This window comes from Ovis canadensis, chromosome 6, assembly GCF_042477335.2.
Source record: "Ovis canadensis isolate MfBH-ARS-UI-01 breed Bighorn chromosome 6, ARS-UI_OviCan_v2, whole genome shotgun sequence".
Lineage (NCBI taxonomy): Eukaryota > Metazoa > Chordata > Mammalia > Artiodactyla > Bovidae > Ovis > Ovis canadensis.
The window spans coordinates 75,456,706-75,473,714 of NC_091250.1; the positions used below are offsets into that span (position 1 = coordinate 75,456,706).

The 17,009-nt window shown below is 39.2% G+C and overlaps 1 protein-coding gene, 1 long non-coding RNA gene and 1 pseudogene across 4 annotated transcripts in view; 2 read left to right on the top strand and 1 right to left on the bottom strand.

Annotated features, from left to right (window-relative positions):
• Positions 1 to 17,009, bottom strand: part of LOC138442506 (uncharacterized) — a 68,524-nt gene that overhangs the window by 41,217 nt on the left and 10,298 nt on the right. For all 3 annotated transcript variants that reach the window (XR_011257755.1, XR_011257756.1, XR_011257754.1), the window contains exon 2: positions 47 to 184. This is a non-coding gene — a long non-coding RNA (uncharacterized lncRNA). The remainder of the gene's footprint in view (positions 1 to 46; positions 185 to 17,009) is intronic.
• Positions 1 to 17,009, top strand: part of N4BP2 (NEDD4 binding protein 2) — a 104,451-nt gene that overhangs the window by 4,852 nt on the left and 82,590 nt on the right. The gene's annotated exons all lie outside the window — the stretch shown is intronic.
• LOC138442830 (nucleosome assembly protein 1-like 1 pseudogene) lies at positions 4,095 to 5,463 on the top strand (annotated as a pseudogene).

Consider the following 17,009-nt stretch of genomic DNA (forward strand, 5'->3'; position numbering starts at 1 on the left):
GAAAAAGTTCTGGAGATCTGTATAACAACAATGTGAATAAACTTACTACTGAACTGCACTCTTAAAAATGGATAAGATGGCAGGGAATTTCCTGGTGGTCCAGTAGTTAGGACTCTGTGCTTCCTTTGCAGTGGGGAAGAGTTTGATCCCTGGTCAGGAAACTAGGATCTTGCATGCCGCATGGCTGAAAAAAAAAAAAAAGAAAGCAGGGTAAGATGTTGAATACCACGATTGAAAAAAGAGGAAGAGAGACTCTAAGGGAAGAGGTGGCTCATGTCTTATCTCTTCTATATTAGTTGTATTGCTGCATAAAAAATTATCACAAACTTGTAGTTTAAAACAACACACATGGGTTAGGAGTCTTGTCTGAGTTTGCTGAGTCCTCTGGTCAAGGCCTTGATGCTTGACCAGAATTGATGCTTTTGAACTGTGGTATTGGAGAAGACTCTTGAGAGTCCCTTGGACTGCAAGGAGATCCAACCAGTCCATCCTGAAGGAAATCAGTCCTGAATATTCATTGGAAGGACTGATGCTGAAGCTAAAACTTCAGTACTTTGGCCACCTGATGTGAAGAGCTGAACTCATTTGAAAAGACCCTGATGCTGGGAAAGATGGAAGGTGAGAGGAGAAGGGGACAACAGAGAATGAGATGGTTGGATGGCATTACCGACTCAATGGACATGAATATGAGTAAGCTCCAGGAGTTGGCAATGGACAGGGAAGCCTGGTGTGCTGCAGTCCATGGGATTGCAAAGAGTTGGACAGGACTGAGCCACTGAACTGAACTGGTCAAGGCCTTAGCAGGCTGAAATCAAGGTGTTGTACATTGCCAAAGTAGCAGACCCAGGAGACACAGGTTTGATCCCTGGGTTGGGGAGATACCATGGAAGAGGGCATGGCAGCCCACTCCAGTATTCTTGCCTGGAGAATCCCATGGACAGAGGAGCCTGGAGGGACACAGTCCATAAGGTCACAAAGAGTCACACACACACATACCAAATATAATCTTTTTGTTGGTGTAACCAAAAGGCCACAGATTAGTAATCTAATCACAGGAATAATACTCTGTCATATTCACTGGGTCCACACTCAAGGGGAGGGGATTATATACAAGGCATACACATCAGAGGGCAGGAATCTTTGCAGTCATCTCCCTTTTGTTGAAAGTCAGAAACTATCTTTCAGGATTTGTGGTGTAAGATAACCTTAAGTGGGGAAAAAAAATTATGTGGTGATTTTTTTTTTGTAGCAAAGAACTCTTTTTTTTTTTACTTTTGGTGGGGAGTATAGTTGATTTACAATATTATATAAATTTCACAATTCTTAAAGAATATACTCATAGTTATTATAAAATATTGACTATATTCCCTGTGCTATAGCAAATAATTTCTCACATAAAGAAAATTTATGTTTTTTCTCAACTCAAAACAATAACATATATTTATATTCCTCTAAGACTATTTCTTTTGCTCCCAGATCATTAATTTATATATTTTAGGTTTGGTTTAAAGTACCAACTATACAAGGAAAATCCACTTCCAATGTTCCTTATAGTTGCAGTGTGCCCTGGAAATGATACAATTTCAATATGATAGAAATTATAGTAAAGTTTAAGTATGTGATTAGGAACTCTTAAAACTATTTCTTTATTGGAAATTTTAAAGAAGTAAAAATTCAATGCTACAAAAGGCAGTATTGTAAAACAAAATGTATGGCTTTCATAGCATATATGTTTTGTCACATTCATATAAGAGAAACCTATAATATAATAATAATAGTAATAGCCAGGTAACAAAATAATAGGTTGGAAAGAGTATTGGCTTTTTAATAAAAAGACATATTTTGAGATATCATTCACATTACCATAAAATTCACCCATTCCAAGTATACAATGGTTTTAGTATAATCACAGAATTGTTCAACCATCACCATAATCTAAGTTCGGAACATTTTTGTATTCTGGAAAAGAAACTCCTTATGCAGTAGCAGTCACTCCCTATTCCACCCTAACCTAGAAAAAGTCCTATCAACCGCTAATCTACATTTTATCTCTTATTTTAAACTTTACTTATAAATTAAATCATAACATGTGGCCTTTTATGCCTGGCTTCTTTCATTTAGCATAATGTTTTCAAGGTTCATCTATGTTGGAGCACGAATTAATATTTCCTTTCTTTTTATGGGCGAATTTTGTGATTCAATTGTATGGCTGTACCACATTTTATCTATCCATTCTTCAATTCTGGATGTTGGGTTGTTTCCACTTTTTGTCTGTTATGAATAATATTGCTACCAATGTTCATGCACATGTTTTTGAGAGGATGGATTGTTTTCATTTCTCTGGGGTGCATTCCTGGGAGTAGAAGAGCTGGACCATGTGGTAACTCTGATAACTTTTTGAGGACCTGCTTGCTTGCTTTCCAAAGCAGCTGCCTATTGCACATTCTCAATGGCAATGCATGCCAGTTTCAATTTCTCTGAATCCTTGTCAACACTTATTATTGTCCATCTTTTTTATTATAGGCATTTCAGTGGGTGTGAAGGTTATTGATTTTAAAGTTAATTGGAATAGTATATTCAAAATGCAAATATAACCACTCTCTTTCAATGGTCCTAATTTTTTTCAGAATTCCCAAAGCATAGTATAACAGAGGAAGTCTTTCATGTTACTAGCCCTACCTCCCATCTCTAGCCTCACATTCTGCCACTTCCCTTCATTGCATTTTATGCTCTGGTGATACTGAATTGCATGGAGTTTTCTACATGCACTTTGCTACTTCTAACCTCTGAAACTGTTTCTGCTTTTCTCTCTGCGTAGATTTCTGACCTCCTCCCCCTACCTTTTTTGCCTAATTTTTATTCATGCTTTAAGACTCTACCCAGGGCCTTCCCTGCTGGTCCGGTGGTTAAGAATCCTCCTTGTAATGCAAGGGATATTGGTTCCATCCCTGGTCTGGGAAGATCTCACATGCTGCAGAGCAACTAAGCTCATGTGCCACAACTACTGAGCTCACATGCAGCACCAAAAGCCTTGAGCCTAGAGCCCATGCTTTGCAAGAAGAGAAGTCACAGCTATGAGAAGCCAGCATACCACAACAAAGAGTAGTCCCCACTTGCCACAACTAGAGAAAGCCTGAGTGCAGCAATGTCTACCCAGCACAGCCAATAAATAAATAAATCTTTAAAAAAAAAGATTCTACTGAGATATTCATTTCTCATGAAGCTCTTTTCTAAATTCCCAAGTGTTATTATCATTTTTTTTCTACTAGGTATTAGTTTATAAATACAACAACACTATGAGGCAGGAGCTATACCCTAATTTTATGCATAAGGAAGCTGTCCTTTAGAGAGAGATTAGTAACTTGCCAAAAATTCACACCATAAGGGAGTGGTGTGAATTAAATGCCATTCCTCTACTCTCATAGCAGCTTTTGCACACATGGGTTCTTTGTCTCATTACATTATCTCCTTATATATCTTCATCCAATCATTCATTCATTTAACTATTCATTCCTCAAATATTTATTTATAGTTTACCATGTATCAGGCATTGTGGCAGATGCTAGTGACATAATATTGACAAGAGAGATCCCATATGGGACTTCATTAAACTTAAGTCTGCCAGGGTGTATAAATGATTTAACTCATGGATGTATCAGAGAAGGCAATGGCAACCTACTCCAGTACTCTTACCTGCAGCCTGGTAGGCTGCAGTCCATGGGGTCGCAAAGACTTGGACATGACTGGGCGACTTCACTTTCACTTTTCACTTTCATGCATTGGAGAAAGAAACGGCAACCCACTCCAGTGTTCTTGCCTGGAGAATCCCAGGGATGCTGGAGCTGGGAGGGCTGCTGTCTATGGGGTCACACAGGGTTGGGCACGACTGGCATGACTTAGCAGCAGCAGCAGCATGGATGTATGCTATGGTAGCAAATAGCAGAGGGAACGAATCAGTAGTTAAAAAGCCCGTTAAAAATGATTTTGAAAGTGATAAAGCTAAGAATGACTGGATATTAATGAAGTAAACATCTCATGATGTTTGGCTTTGAGGTGACAGGTAGCATGCCATGTTGTATTAGTTATCTCTTAACATGAGATATCTTAACAAGATACAAGTTAAATGTGTCCAGATAGAAGCCAAATTCTGTGAGGAAATTTATGATCTTGAAGGAAAGTATGCTGTTCTCTATCAGCCTCTATCTGATAAACCATTTGAGATCATTTATGAACCTATATAAGAAGAATGTGAATGGAAACCAGATGAGGAAGATAAAATTCTGGAGGGGCTAACAGTAAAGGCCAAGATTGAAGATGAGAAAAAGGATAAAGAGAAAGAGGACCTCAGGGGAATTCCTGAATTTTGGTTGACTGTTTTTTAAGTGTTGATTTGCTCAGTGGTAGTTTCAGGAAAATGATAAACCTACGCTGAAGCACTTGCAGAGTACTCAAGTGAAGTCCTTAGGTACAGCCCAGCCTATGTATTTTGTCTTCAAATTTCACTTTTAACCCAGTGAATATCTCACAAGTGAAGTGTTGACTAAGACAGATAATAAGAGGTCAGAACCAGATGACTCGGATCCCTTTTCTTTTGATGGACCAGATATTATGGGTTATTCAAGATGCCACGTAGACTGGAAAAAAGGAAAGAACTGTCATTTTGAAACCCACTAAGAAGCAGAACCCACTCCAGTACTCTTGCCTGGAAAATCCCATGGACAGAGGAGCCTGGTGGGCTGCAGTCCATGGGGTCACTAAGAGTCGGGCACGACTGAATGACTTCACTTTCACTTTTCACTTTCATGCATTGGAGAAGGAAATGGCAACCCACTCCAGTGTTCTTGCCTGGAGAATCCCATGGACGGGGGAGCCTGGTGGGCTGCTGTCTATGGGGTCACACAGAGTCGGACACAACTGAAGCGACTTAGCAGCAGCAGCAAGAAGCAGAAACAAGCGACTTGGGTCTGTTTGTACTATGACCAAAACGGTGTCTAATATTCTTTCTTGCATTTGTTTGTCCCTCCTGAAGTTCCTGAAAGTGGTGATCTGATGCTGCTGCTGAAGCTATTCTTCCTGCACACTTTAAAAGTCATCATTTTTTACATGAATATATAATCCCACGATCAGTATTATACTTGACTGGAGAAGTTACTGAAGAAGAAGAAGACGATGATTATGATAAAACACTAGAGAAGAAGATGAGGAAAGAGGAGAAGAAGGAGACGAGGAAAATGATTCAGACTATGACTCAAAGAAGGCTCAAAACCCAACAAAGGGTGAGCAGCTGTAGCAGGATGTACGTGGCCCCAGGGATAACCTACACTGGTCTACCCTCTGCTTCCTTGGAAAGGAGGAATTTACATAATCTGAAAAGCCTGTTTTAAGGGTTTTTGTTTGTTTGTTTGTTTTTTGGCTTGATTTTTTTTTTTGCAGACTAAAATAAAATGATCAAATTTTAAAAAATTATTTCACAGTTTCTGTGGTCAGGAATTTGGAAGTGACTTAATCATGTAGTTGTGGCTCAGCGTCACTCATGAAGTTACATTAAGATATTGGCTGGGGTTGCAGTCATCTGGAGGGTCGCTAAAGTTTAACTGGAGGATCTGCTCCCCAAATGGCTCACTCACATGGCTGTTGGCAGAAGGCCTCAGTTCCCCATTATTATGCATGAGTCTCTCCAAGGGGCTGCTTGAGTATCTTTGAAATATGGCAACTTCCCCCAAAGAGAGCAAGAGGCCACAGTGCCTAATGACCTAGTCTTAGAAGCCAGGCAAAATCACTTCTACCACTTTCTGCTCATTAGAAGTGAGTCCCTAAGTCTACTCTATATTTAAGGGGAGGAGAAGCATGCTTCAACTTTTTAACAGGATGAGTGTCAAAGATCTTGTAGACATATTTTAAAACTATCAAACATATTTAAGGAGATGACCAAAAAAAAAATTCAGTATGGCTAGAATTAGAGTAAAAGAGGAAGGTAATGACTGATGAAAAGGCCTTGTGAGTGATGCCGTTAGAAAAATTAGCTGGAGCCAGATTCCTTATTGCCTATTAATCTTAGTGATTTAGATTTTATTTTAAGGGCAGTGGGAAGCTATTGAAAAGTTTTCCTTTTTCAAAACTTTATTGAAATATAATTCATAAACCATGCAAATCACCTATTTAAAGTGTTCAACAAATGGTTTTTAGTATATTCACAGAATTGTACACTTCTTTCTACAATCAATTTTAGAATATTTCCATTATTACCCCAAAAAGAAAGGCTTAGTTGTTATTCCTTACTTCCTGTCCCTAGGCAACCACCAATCTACTTTTTCTCTCTCTATATTTACCTATTCTGGCCTTTCATGCAAATGGAATCATATATGTGGTACTTTGTGACTGGTTTCTTTTACTTATCATGTTTTCAAGATTCATTTATGTTGCACTATGTATCAATACTCTTTTTTTTTTTTTAAGAAACATTTTATTTATTTACTTTCTGACTACACAGTGCAGTGTGGCTTGCAGGATCTCAATTCTGTGACCAGGGATTGAACCTGGGCCATGGCAGTATTATAATAAAAGCACCAAATCCTTACCATTAGTGTGTGCATGTGTGCTAAGTTGCTTCAGTCGTGTCCAACTCTTTGGGACAGTATGGACTGTAGCCTGCCAGTCTCTCTGTCCATGGATTCTCCAGGCAACAATACTGGAGTGGGTTGCCATGTCCTCCTCCAGGGGATGTTCCCAACCCGAGGATTAAACCCGCATCTCCTGCATTAGCAGGCAGATTCTTTACCACTAGCACCCCTTGGGAAGCTCCCGTTCCTTTTTATGGATGAATAATATTCCATTGCATAGATACACATTTTACCTATCAGCTGATAGACATTTGGCTTGTTTCTACTTTTTGGCTACTGTGAATAATGTTGCTGTAAACATTCATGTACAAGATTTTGTGTGGGCATATTTTCTATATACTTAGGAGTAGATTTCTGGGTCATGTCATAACTGTATGTTTAACTTTTTGAGGAACTGCCAGGCTGTTTTCCATTCAGCTGCAGCATTTTACATTCCTACTAGCAATGTATGAGGATTCTAATTTCTTCACACCTTTGCCAGCATATGCTGTTGTCCATCTTTTTGATAACCGCCATCCTAGTGGGTGTGACAAGGCATTTCATTTTGTTTTCAGTTTGTATTTTTGTTTTAAAACATAGGTTTATTATTATTCAGGTATGAAAGGTCAACAGGTCAGACTGTCATTGAAAAGATAGCTGTAACGCTCAGAGATCTCAAGAGGAGGGGGCAAGCCATGTCATGGCAGAAGGAGCCACCAAGTTGAGTCAGGCGAGGAGGGGAATGTAGGCAAGAACTTTTACTGTGATTTCTGTGAGAATGAACAGGTGAGGTGGAGTAAGATTGGCTAGGTGGATAATTTCCATAGGCCCCAGGGTAGAGGGGCTGCTCCTAGTTTGTCTGGTTCCTGGACCGGGACCTCCAGAGAAATAGTAGCCTGGAGTATAAGAATCTGATAAAGGAGATGATTGAGGGTTTAGGCTGTAGATTATTTAGTCTGCAGATGAAAGGCATGTCTTACTATCTATAAATATTGGCTAACCCCAGGAGGGGCAGTTCTTCAGGATCAGCAAGGGCCCAAAATGTCAAAGCATCAGAAACACAGGGTTAATACAATTCCCTTGATAGTTAATGTTGTTGAGTACCTTTTCATATGTTTATTGGCCAACATGGGAGCAGTGTCTGCTTAGATTCTTTGACCATTTATTTTATTTTTAAAATTTTAAATGTGCTGGGTTTTCATTGCTGCATGCAGGCTTTTCCTTGAGGTGTTCAGCTTTAGTTGCCCTGTGGCATGTGGGATCTTAGTTCCCCAACCAGGGGTTGAACCTGAGTCCCCAGCATTGTAAGGCAGTTTCTTAACCACTGGACTAACAGTGTAGTCCCCTTTGCCCATTTTAAAATTGAATTATCTTTTTATTATTGAGTTGTAATTGTTTTTTGTACCTTCTAGCTACAAGTCCCTTATCAGATATATGATTTGCAAAAAAGGTCTCCTGTGGGTTTTTTTTTCCCCCTCACTTTCTTCATGATGTCATGAAGCACAAAAGGGAGAGTTCTAATTGGAAAGTGATCAAAGCAGATTTACATTTTAGAAAGAGTGCTCTGTTTGTGTTATGGCTAGTTGTATGTGGGTAAGCAAGACTGAAGAAGTGAAATCAGTTAGGAGTCAGTTGCAGTGATCAAAGAAAGAGATGAAGGTTCCTGGAAGAGAGCAGTAGTGCAAGACCAGAGAGAACTGGGACTTACAGGAGCTGAAATGTCCGGGACTTGGAACTTTATCAATGAGAAGTACAAAGAATGTAATAAAGAGATAAAAATCACAAATGAAGTCCAAATATCTTTGGCTTTGGAAACTTTGGGACATATAATTAAAGGAATACTAGAGATGGATTTTCCTCATTAGTTGCTACTTTAAACAAAATTGAAATATATAAATGTCTAACTTTTGGAACTGAAAGGAATACAATCTAAATGGAACATGTTGTTGTTTAGATACTAAGATTGAAGGCAGGAGGAGAAGGGGGTGACAGAGGATGAGATGGTTAGATGGCATCACCAACTCAATGGACGTGAGTGTGAGCAAACTCCAGGAGATAGTGATGGACAGGGAAGCCTGGCATGCTGCAGTCCATGGGGTCACAAAGAGTCAGATACGACTTAGCAACTGAATAACGATAAAGTTGTGTCTGACTCTTTTGTGACTCCATGGACTATAGCCCTCCTGGCTCCTCTGTCCATGGGATTTCCCAGGCAAGAATACTGGGGTGGGTTGCCATTTCCTTCTCCAGGAGATAAAGTTTAGATGCAAGGAGTTCATTGCTATAACAGTTTTTTGTTTAAATTTTAGACTAATATGATTTAAATACTAGAAATTGTGTTGTTTTTAGCAATATGTGTCATATTTCAGAATTATCATTGAACAAAGTATGAAACACAGATAATTACACATATCATATGAAATCACTTATACCTATGTGGAATCTGAAAAATTATATAAATAAACTAATTTACAAAGCAGAAATAGACTCACAGACATAGAAAACAAACTTATGAGAATTCCCTGGTGATCCAGTGGTTAAGACTTCAATCCACTGCAGGGAGCATGGGTTCCATCCCTGTTAGGGGAACTAAAATCCTGCAAGCTGAGCAGTGCATTAAAAAAAAAGAAAAGAGAGAGAGAATAAGAAAAAAGAAAATAGACTTATTATTACCAAAAGGGATGGGGGGGCATAAACTAGGAGTTTGTGATCAACATATACATACTTCTATATATAAAATAGGTAAACAAAGACCTGTTGTATAGACAAGGAACCATATTCAATATCTTGACCTATAATGGAAAATAATCTGAAAAAGAATATATATATATACACCTATATATGAGAATCACTTTACTGTACACCTGAAACTAACACAACTTTGTAAATTAATTACACTTCAATAAAAAATGGTTAATAAAAATATTTAAAACAAATCATGAAAAGGATTAATTTCTTTATATCTGAAGACTTGGACTAAGTGAAGGGAAAGAGACTTTTCAAGATTTTGAAAATAGGCTTATTGAAGAGAAACAGGTCTAAAGTCAGGCTGATAATTGAACATGTTGAATCTGAAGTTCCTATGATATATTCAGATGAAGACTGTCTAATAAGCATTTGGATATATAATACTGATACTCCCTGGGAATGTCCAAATTGCAGTTCTAAATTTTAGAGTCATTTTCATACAGATAGTAATTATAAATCATTAGATATATTGAGATTATTCAGGAGCCAGACAGTAAGTATGGAAGAGGATGCTAAAAGAATCAGGGAAGCACCAATGTTTAAGATCTAAAAAGAAAAAAAGACCCAGTGCAGCCATAAGTAAATAAATAAGAGGGGGAAAAAGAAAGAAGAGGAACTTGTAAAGAACAACAAGGATCAGCCAGATAAGTGGCAGGAATACTGAAGACTCCTTACCATCGTTGTCAAAGAAAGAGCTCAACAGCGTATTGTTTTTTGTGTTTTTTTGAGATGTCAAGCAAAAAACTGACTTCTGATTATAGGAACACAGAGGTAAGAAGTGACTGAAGTAGGAGAAGATTCTGGGGAGTAGTGAAGATGGAAGTCAGAGTGCAGTGACTTCAAGAGTGAAGATAAGAGGAATTGATGATAGGGAATATAGAATTATTCAAGTGCTTTCGGAACTAAGGACAAAATAGAAGGAGAATGAAGGATGAGAAATAGTCTTTTTCATATAGGAGAGGGCTGAGGTGTTTAAATGCTGATAAGAAGGCAATAAAAAGATATTTAAAATACAAGTGAACAGTATATAGATACTCCAAGACTGAAGACAAAAAAAAATGCACAAATACTGCATTCTACTTATTAAATCTCTCTCATACTTCTCATGGGTTAGCATTTTCTAATTACTTTATGTGTACACTAGGATTCAACAAATGTCTCTATTGTAGACAATGAGAGCCAGGCTTCCTCTCTGCTGGAGAAAAACATTATAAATAAGGAGCGGGGAAAGGCTAGAATTTTCTGACACTAGATGATGTCAGAATAAACTCATGTCAAATAAACTCATACATAGATAGAAATATAAAAGAGTGTGCATTAATACACATACATAGGCTCCCTTAGCTCTGTTCACTAGAAGGGCCTAGGAGCAATAATATCCAGTAGCAATGAGCACATCTAGCATCCAGATGAATTCCTAAGTAACATTCTTTAATAACAGGAACCTGGGGCTCCTCGGGGAAGTACTTAATTCTAGGGCTGGTGCAGGATGAGTCTGGGATATCTTGTAATACCAGAAAATAAGGGAGTGCTTGAAAAAGGAAGTGGACATATCAAAAGGACACAGAAACTAGCCTGAAGGAGCGCCCAATGACAAAAGTTGAATAACTTGAGAAACAAATAATGATAATATTGAATATAACCCATAAAGTAAAATAAATATCCATGAGTTCATATTGACATAAATATAATTAGATAAATTAGAAAGAAGGAACAACTATTCCTTGCAGAAAATTTTCAATTAATAGGTGTAGAATGAATGAGGGAAATAGCCAGTCTATATTAGACAAATACAACAGTAATAATTGTTGCAGGCAAGACCCACCGATAGATGGTAAAGTCAGATGGTGAAAGTTTGAGGAAAGATGGGATTTTTGCATAGTCTCAAAGTAACTTCCTCAAGATATTTATCAATATAAAGGAAAGAAAATGGCAACTTTACTACCTGGTAGATATTAACCAAGTGATCAAGATTAATACCACCAGTAATAAGATGTACTGATATCATGCATCTTCTGATAGGTGTTTAGAACATACTATGGCCTATGTGGTAGTGGTTGTTGTTAAGCCACTAAGTTGTGTACAGCTCTTTGTGACCCCATGGACTATAGCCCACAAGTTTCCTCTGTCCATGGGATTTCCCAGGCAAGAATACTACAGTGGGTTGCCATTTCCTTCTCTAGGGGATCTTCCAACCCAGGGATGGAACCTGGGTCTCCTGCATTGCAGGTGGATTCTTTATAGCTGAGCCACCAGGGAACCTCATCTATGTGGTATTTTTGCCCCAAATGCACAACTTTAATCTAGTTATTAGAAAATATCACAGAAACCCCTTCCCTGTTGGCTCAGAGGGTAAAGAATCTGCCTACAATGCAGGAGACCCAGGTTCAATTTTGATCGGGAAGATTCCCTGGAGAAAGGAATGGCTAATCACTGCAGATGGTGATTGCAGCCATGAAATTAAAAGACGCTTACTCCTTGGAAGAAAAGTTATGACCAGCCTAGATAGCATATTCAAAAGCAGAGACATTACTTTGCCGACTAAGGTCTGTCTAGTCAAGGCTATGGTTTTTCCTGTGGTCATGTATGGATGTGAGAGTTGGACTGTGAAGAAGGCTGAGTGCCAAAGAATTGATGCTTTTGAACTGTGGTGTTGGAGAAGACTCTTGAAAGTCCCTTCGACTGCAAGGAGATCCAACCAGTCCATTCTGAAGGAGATCAGCCCTGGGATTTCTTTGGAAGGAATGATGCTAAAGCTGAAACTCCAGTACTTGGGCCACCTCATGCGAAGAGTTGACTCATTGGAAAAGCCTCTGATGCTGGGAGGGATTGAGGGCAGGAGGAGAAGGGGACGACAGAGGATGAGATGGCTGGATGGCATCACCGACTCAATGGACGTGAGTCTGAGTGAACTCCGGGAGTTGGTCAGGGACAGGGAGGCCTGGAGTGCTGCGATTCATGGGGTTGCAGAGTCGGACACAACTGAGTGACTGAACTGAACTGAACTGAACCCACTCCAGTATTCTTGCCTGGAGAATTCCATCAACAGAGGAGCCTGGCGGGCTACAGTGTGGACTTGCAAAGGAGCTGGACACCACTGACTGAGCACACAGACACACAGTTTAGTTAACAGTACTGTAGCAGCGTTAATGTCCACTTTTGTTCATTGAACTATGGTTATTTAGATTGTTAATATTGGAGGAAGCTTGGGTGAAGGCTACATATGAACTCTGTTCTATTTTTGTAATTTTCTGTAAGTCCAAAACTATTTCAAACCAAAAAGGTAAAACATAAATTAAGATGAATGATGGGGTCTGGAAAACAAGGGGAAAAGTAGCCTTAGGAGGTAAAGCTATGCCGCTCCCATGGAACCAGGAGGGCTAGCAGAAAGCATGAGTGGCCATGTAGGTAGGTTTACTGGCCTGCTGGCAGGAAGCTGATGGAGTTCTTCAAGGGAAGACCACTGCTGTATCCTCAATACCCATCACCTGCGTGCGTGTGTGCATGCGAGCTCAGTCGTTTCACTCGTGTGGGACTCCGTGACCCCATGGACTGTAACCCGCTAGGCTCCTCTGTCCATGGGATTCTCCAGGCAAGAATACTGGAGTGTGTTGCTGTGCCCTCCTCCAGGGGATTTTCCCAGTCCAGGGATCGAACCCGTGTCTCTTGCATTGCAGGCAGATTCTTTACCTGCTGAGCCACTGGGGAAGCTCCTATCCCCATCACAAGGTCTGCCATACAGTAATGACTCATATATTTAGTGAACTGAACAGGCTTGGGTTTCAGTCATGATTGCATCATGATTATATCACAATTTCTAGATACGAACTTAGGAAAATTACCTCTCTCTGTGCCTCCCTTTCCTGTGAAAATGGGGACAATAATACCAGTCACTGAGTCAGAAACTAATATATATTCACAAAAATCTGTTTCCTTTTCTTCCTGGACATGCAGCTAGATAATCCTTTGCAGCCTCCAATTATATTAGGCACATACTGACTGGCATATCACTGGCTCTCAATATATGTTTAATGAGAGATATATAACTGCTGACATATTCCATTATAAATTTTGCTGCGTCACCAGTTCTTCCTTATCTTGATCCAGGTTGACATCTTGTCTGGCCATGGAGGTAGTTAAGACCAAATGAAAATTTCCTGTGGATGATTTGTTGTAAAGAATATGATTTGTTTCACACAGAACTGGTAATAATTTTCCCCTAATTATATGCCATGAAGAAAAGCAAGCATTCTCAATCCCATGACATTGCATAGAACTGGAGGAAAACAATAGTTGTGGAAAAATTTGCCAGAGTATTTCTTCCTCCACCCCCCATTTATTATAATTTAAGAATACACTATTATTAGTAGTGTGAAGGATGTTGTGATTAGAGAATGGGGAAATTGAACTGCAGCTCACAAAAACTTGCTGACTACTGAGGTGGAGTCCTGTAGGGTTGCCTTAGATTAAACCATTGGTGATTCAGATATTTTTGGCCACGTCGAGAGGCATGAGGGATCTTAGTTTCCTGAGTAGGGATGGAAACTGTGTGCCCTGCAGTTGAAGCTCGGAGTCCTAACCACTGGACTGCCAGGGAATTCCCAGTGGTTCAGATTTTGAACCTCAACTTTTCTAGTTCAACGACACAGTCAAGTCAGTTAAATGAATGAGTTAAATCCATGAATTCTCATGCCAACAAATTTCATGTGAGAATAATATGTAAACCAGGATGCTTTAATTTACAATGATAACTGTAACCAGAGTGCAGGTTGTATGCCTTATCAGCTGCTTGATACACTCTTTCTTGTTAGGAAAATATGGGAGGCCATATAGCTATAATTGGTCTTCCCAGGTGGCGCTTGTCATAAAGAACCCTTCTGCCAATGCAGGAGATGCAGGTTCAATCCTTGGGTCGGCAAGATCCCCTGGAGGAGGGCATGGCAACCCACTGCAGAATTCTTGCCTGGAGAATCTCTTGGACAGAGGAGCCTAGCGGGCTGCAGTCCAGTGGGTTGCAAAGTGTCAGGCATGACTGAATCAACTTAGCATGCATGCACACATAGTTATAATCAGAAAGTTTCCTAGTAAAATGAAATCTGGAGCAAGAAGAATTAGATGGGTAATCTTCTAGTTTTTATTTTAAAAAATGTATTTATTTTTGGCTGCACGGGTCTTCATTGCTGTGCTCAGGCTTTCTCTAGTTTCGGTGGTGGTGGGAGGCTACTCTTCCTTGCAGTGCGAAGGCTTTTCACCACAGTGGCTTTTCGTGTGGTGGAACACAGGGTCTAGGTGGGAGGGCTCAGTACTTGTGGACCACTAGCTGCCTTGGAGGCATGTAGAATCTTCCCAGACCAGGGATCCAACCCTGGCAAGTGAACTCTTAACCACTGGACCACTAGGAAAGTCCTAGATGGGTAATCATAAAGGCCAGGATTATCAAATTATAGTAAGTGAACATAATCATTTCAGTAGTAAGAAAATGCTTGCTAAGAGAGGTCTGCTTTTCTCTACCAACATTATCTTTGATATGAACTGAACTGAGAAAGATGTAACTCCTAGCTTCCTATTCCTTTACCCATCCGGGAGTGGAGAAAGTAACATCTGATAGGTAAATCCAGGAAGAATGACTGAAGCATGGTTGCCTGATTTCTTGTCTTCTCTCCTGAAAGTAAGGCTGCTCAGAGAGTACGTGCTTCTTCCAGGATTTAAGATTTACTTCATCCAGTGTGTTGCTTAGGGCTAATTTCTCCATTAGGCACAGTGGGCCCAGTGTCTAGGAGTCAGGATAGTTTCAGGGGCCCTGAAAATGTTTTTTCAATTTAAAATGAGAAGGAAAAAAAATGAACTTGTAAGCCAATGAAAATGTTTTAATACATAGTATTAATATATTTTTATCTATATCAGTGGAGTCCCTTGGACTGCAAGGAGATCCAACAAGTCCATCCTAAAGGAAATCAGTCCTGGGTATTCACTGGAAGGACTGATGTTGAAGCTGAAACTCCAATATTTTGGCCATGTGATGTAAAGAGCTGACTCATTTGAAGACCCTGATGTGGGGAAAGATCAAAGGCAGAGGAGAAGGGGCTGACAGAGGATGAGATGGTTGGATGGCATCACTGACTCAATGGACATGAGTTTGGGTAAACTCTGGGAGGCGGTGGTGGACAGGCAGGCCTGGCATGCTATGGTTCATGGGGTTACAAAGAGTCGGACATGACTGAGTGACTGAACTGAACTATATCAGTACAGTCATAAAACATGTTTTTTTTTTTTTTTTTTTAAATGATAGAAGGTAGCCATAAAGGCAGAAATGCCGTGCAAGACCCTTTGTGGCCCTGTGCAGTCTGTGCAACAGAGTAGGGAATTCTACCTAATTGAGAGGTTTGCATGACAGGTCAGTTTGTTTCTCATGAGCTGCAGCTTGCAGTTGGTCCTTATCAGTTCAAGGAGATATTTGATCCCTTATATATCTTACACTTGACCTTTATTCTCAATTTAGACAGAGGAGAGCAATGCTATTTACTGAGCTCCCTGAAGACTCCAACATCAATCACAGGAATATATATTTATTGAATTAAGTGGAAGCAGACTGGGGAATTTGTGTACTGAGCAGGGTTACTCTGATCAATGTTGGTTAATTTCTGAGAAATTACTGTTACTTTACTTCCCATTTCTATGTTCTATGCAAATCAAATTCTTCTATATTTTGGAATCAGTCAAAAGAAAATGAAGAAACTCATTGACATCATCCTACAAATTATCCTAATTTGGAACAGGCTTTTTGAGTGATCCATCAAAGCAAATAATGAGAAATTCCATGAACAAATGTCCAATATAGGGTATATTTTGAAATACTCACATACATTCTGTATAGAACTCCAGGTAAACTCTGAAAGTATTTTATACATGGAAAAGTCACTTATGTTAGGTGATATTACATTCAGAGAGCAAGTTGGAATGACAACCTTTTCCTAGGAATGATAATGGTTTTTCTAGGAAAAAGATGATATTTATTTATTTTTCCTTCTCTTGATTAAAACTCTAGATATTGTTTTAAGTCTTAAAGTGGTTAGAGTTTCGGTTCTCAAGATGATTGAAATTTTTAGCTAACTACAATTTTATTTTAAAAATTTATTTATATTAAATTTTTTTCTTCCTTTTTTGGTTTAAAAATTTTTTAAATTTTCATTTATGTATGCTGACTTCAATTTTAAAATTCACTGAAACTCATTATAAATGGATCAAAATGAGAAAAATAGAAAATCCTTTCAAGTTCAGTTAAAGAATAAACTAATATTTATCAAGCACCTGATATATATTAAGGATTTACTTAGCTATTTTCATTCATATTGTCTCATTTAATTCTTAAAATGGTCCTCCAAGGTTATCATCCTTATCCTCACTTTACTATTTGAGGAAACTGAGGTTGGGACAGTTAAATGTCTCTGTAGAGCTCATATTAATGACATGGCAGAACTGAAAATGGGAACCAAGTTTAAAAGCCCATATTGCCAGTAGACGTTTACAGACAGCCATCCATGTGTCAGTCTGGGAATGCCCTCTGCGAGTCACACTGGGGACAGGATGGGGTGAGGAACCAAGATGCTTGGGATCACAACCTTCAATTCCTGTGGTGGTTTCAACTGTAGACTTTCAAAGTTG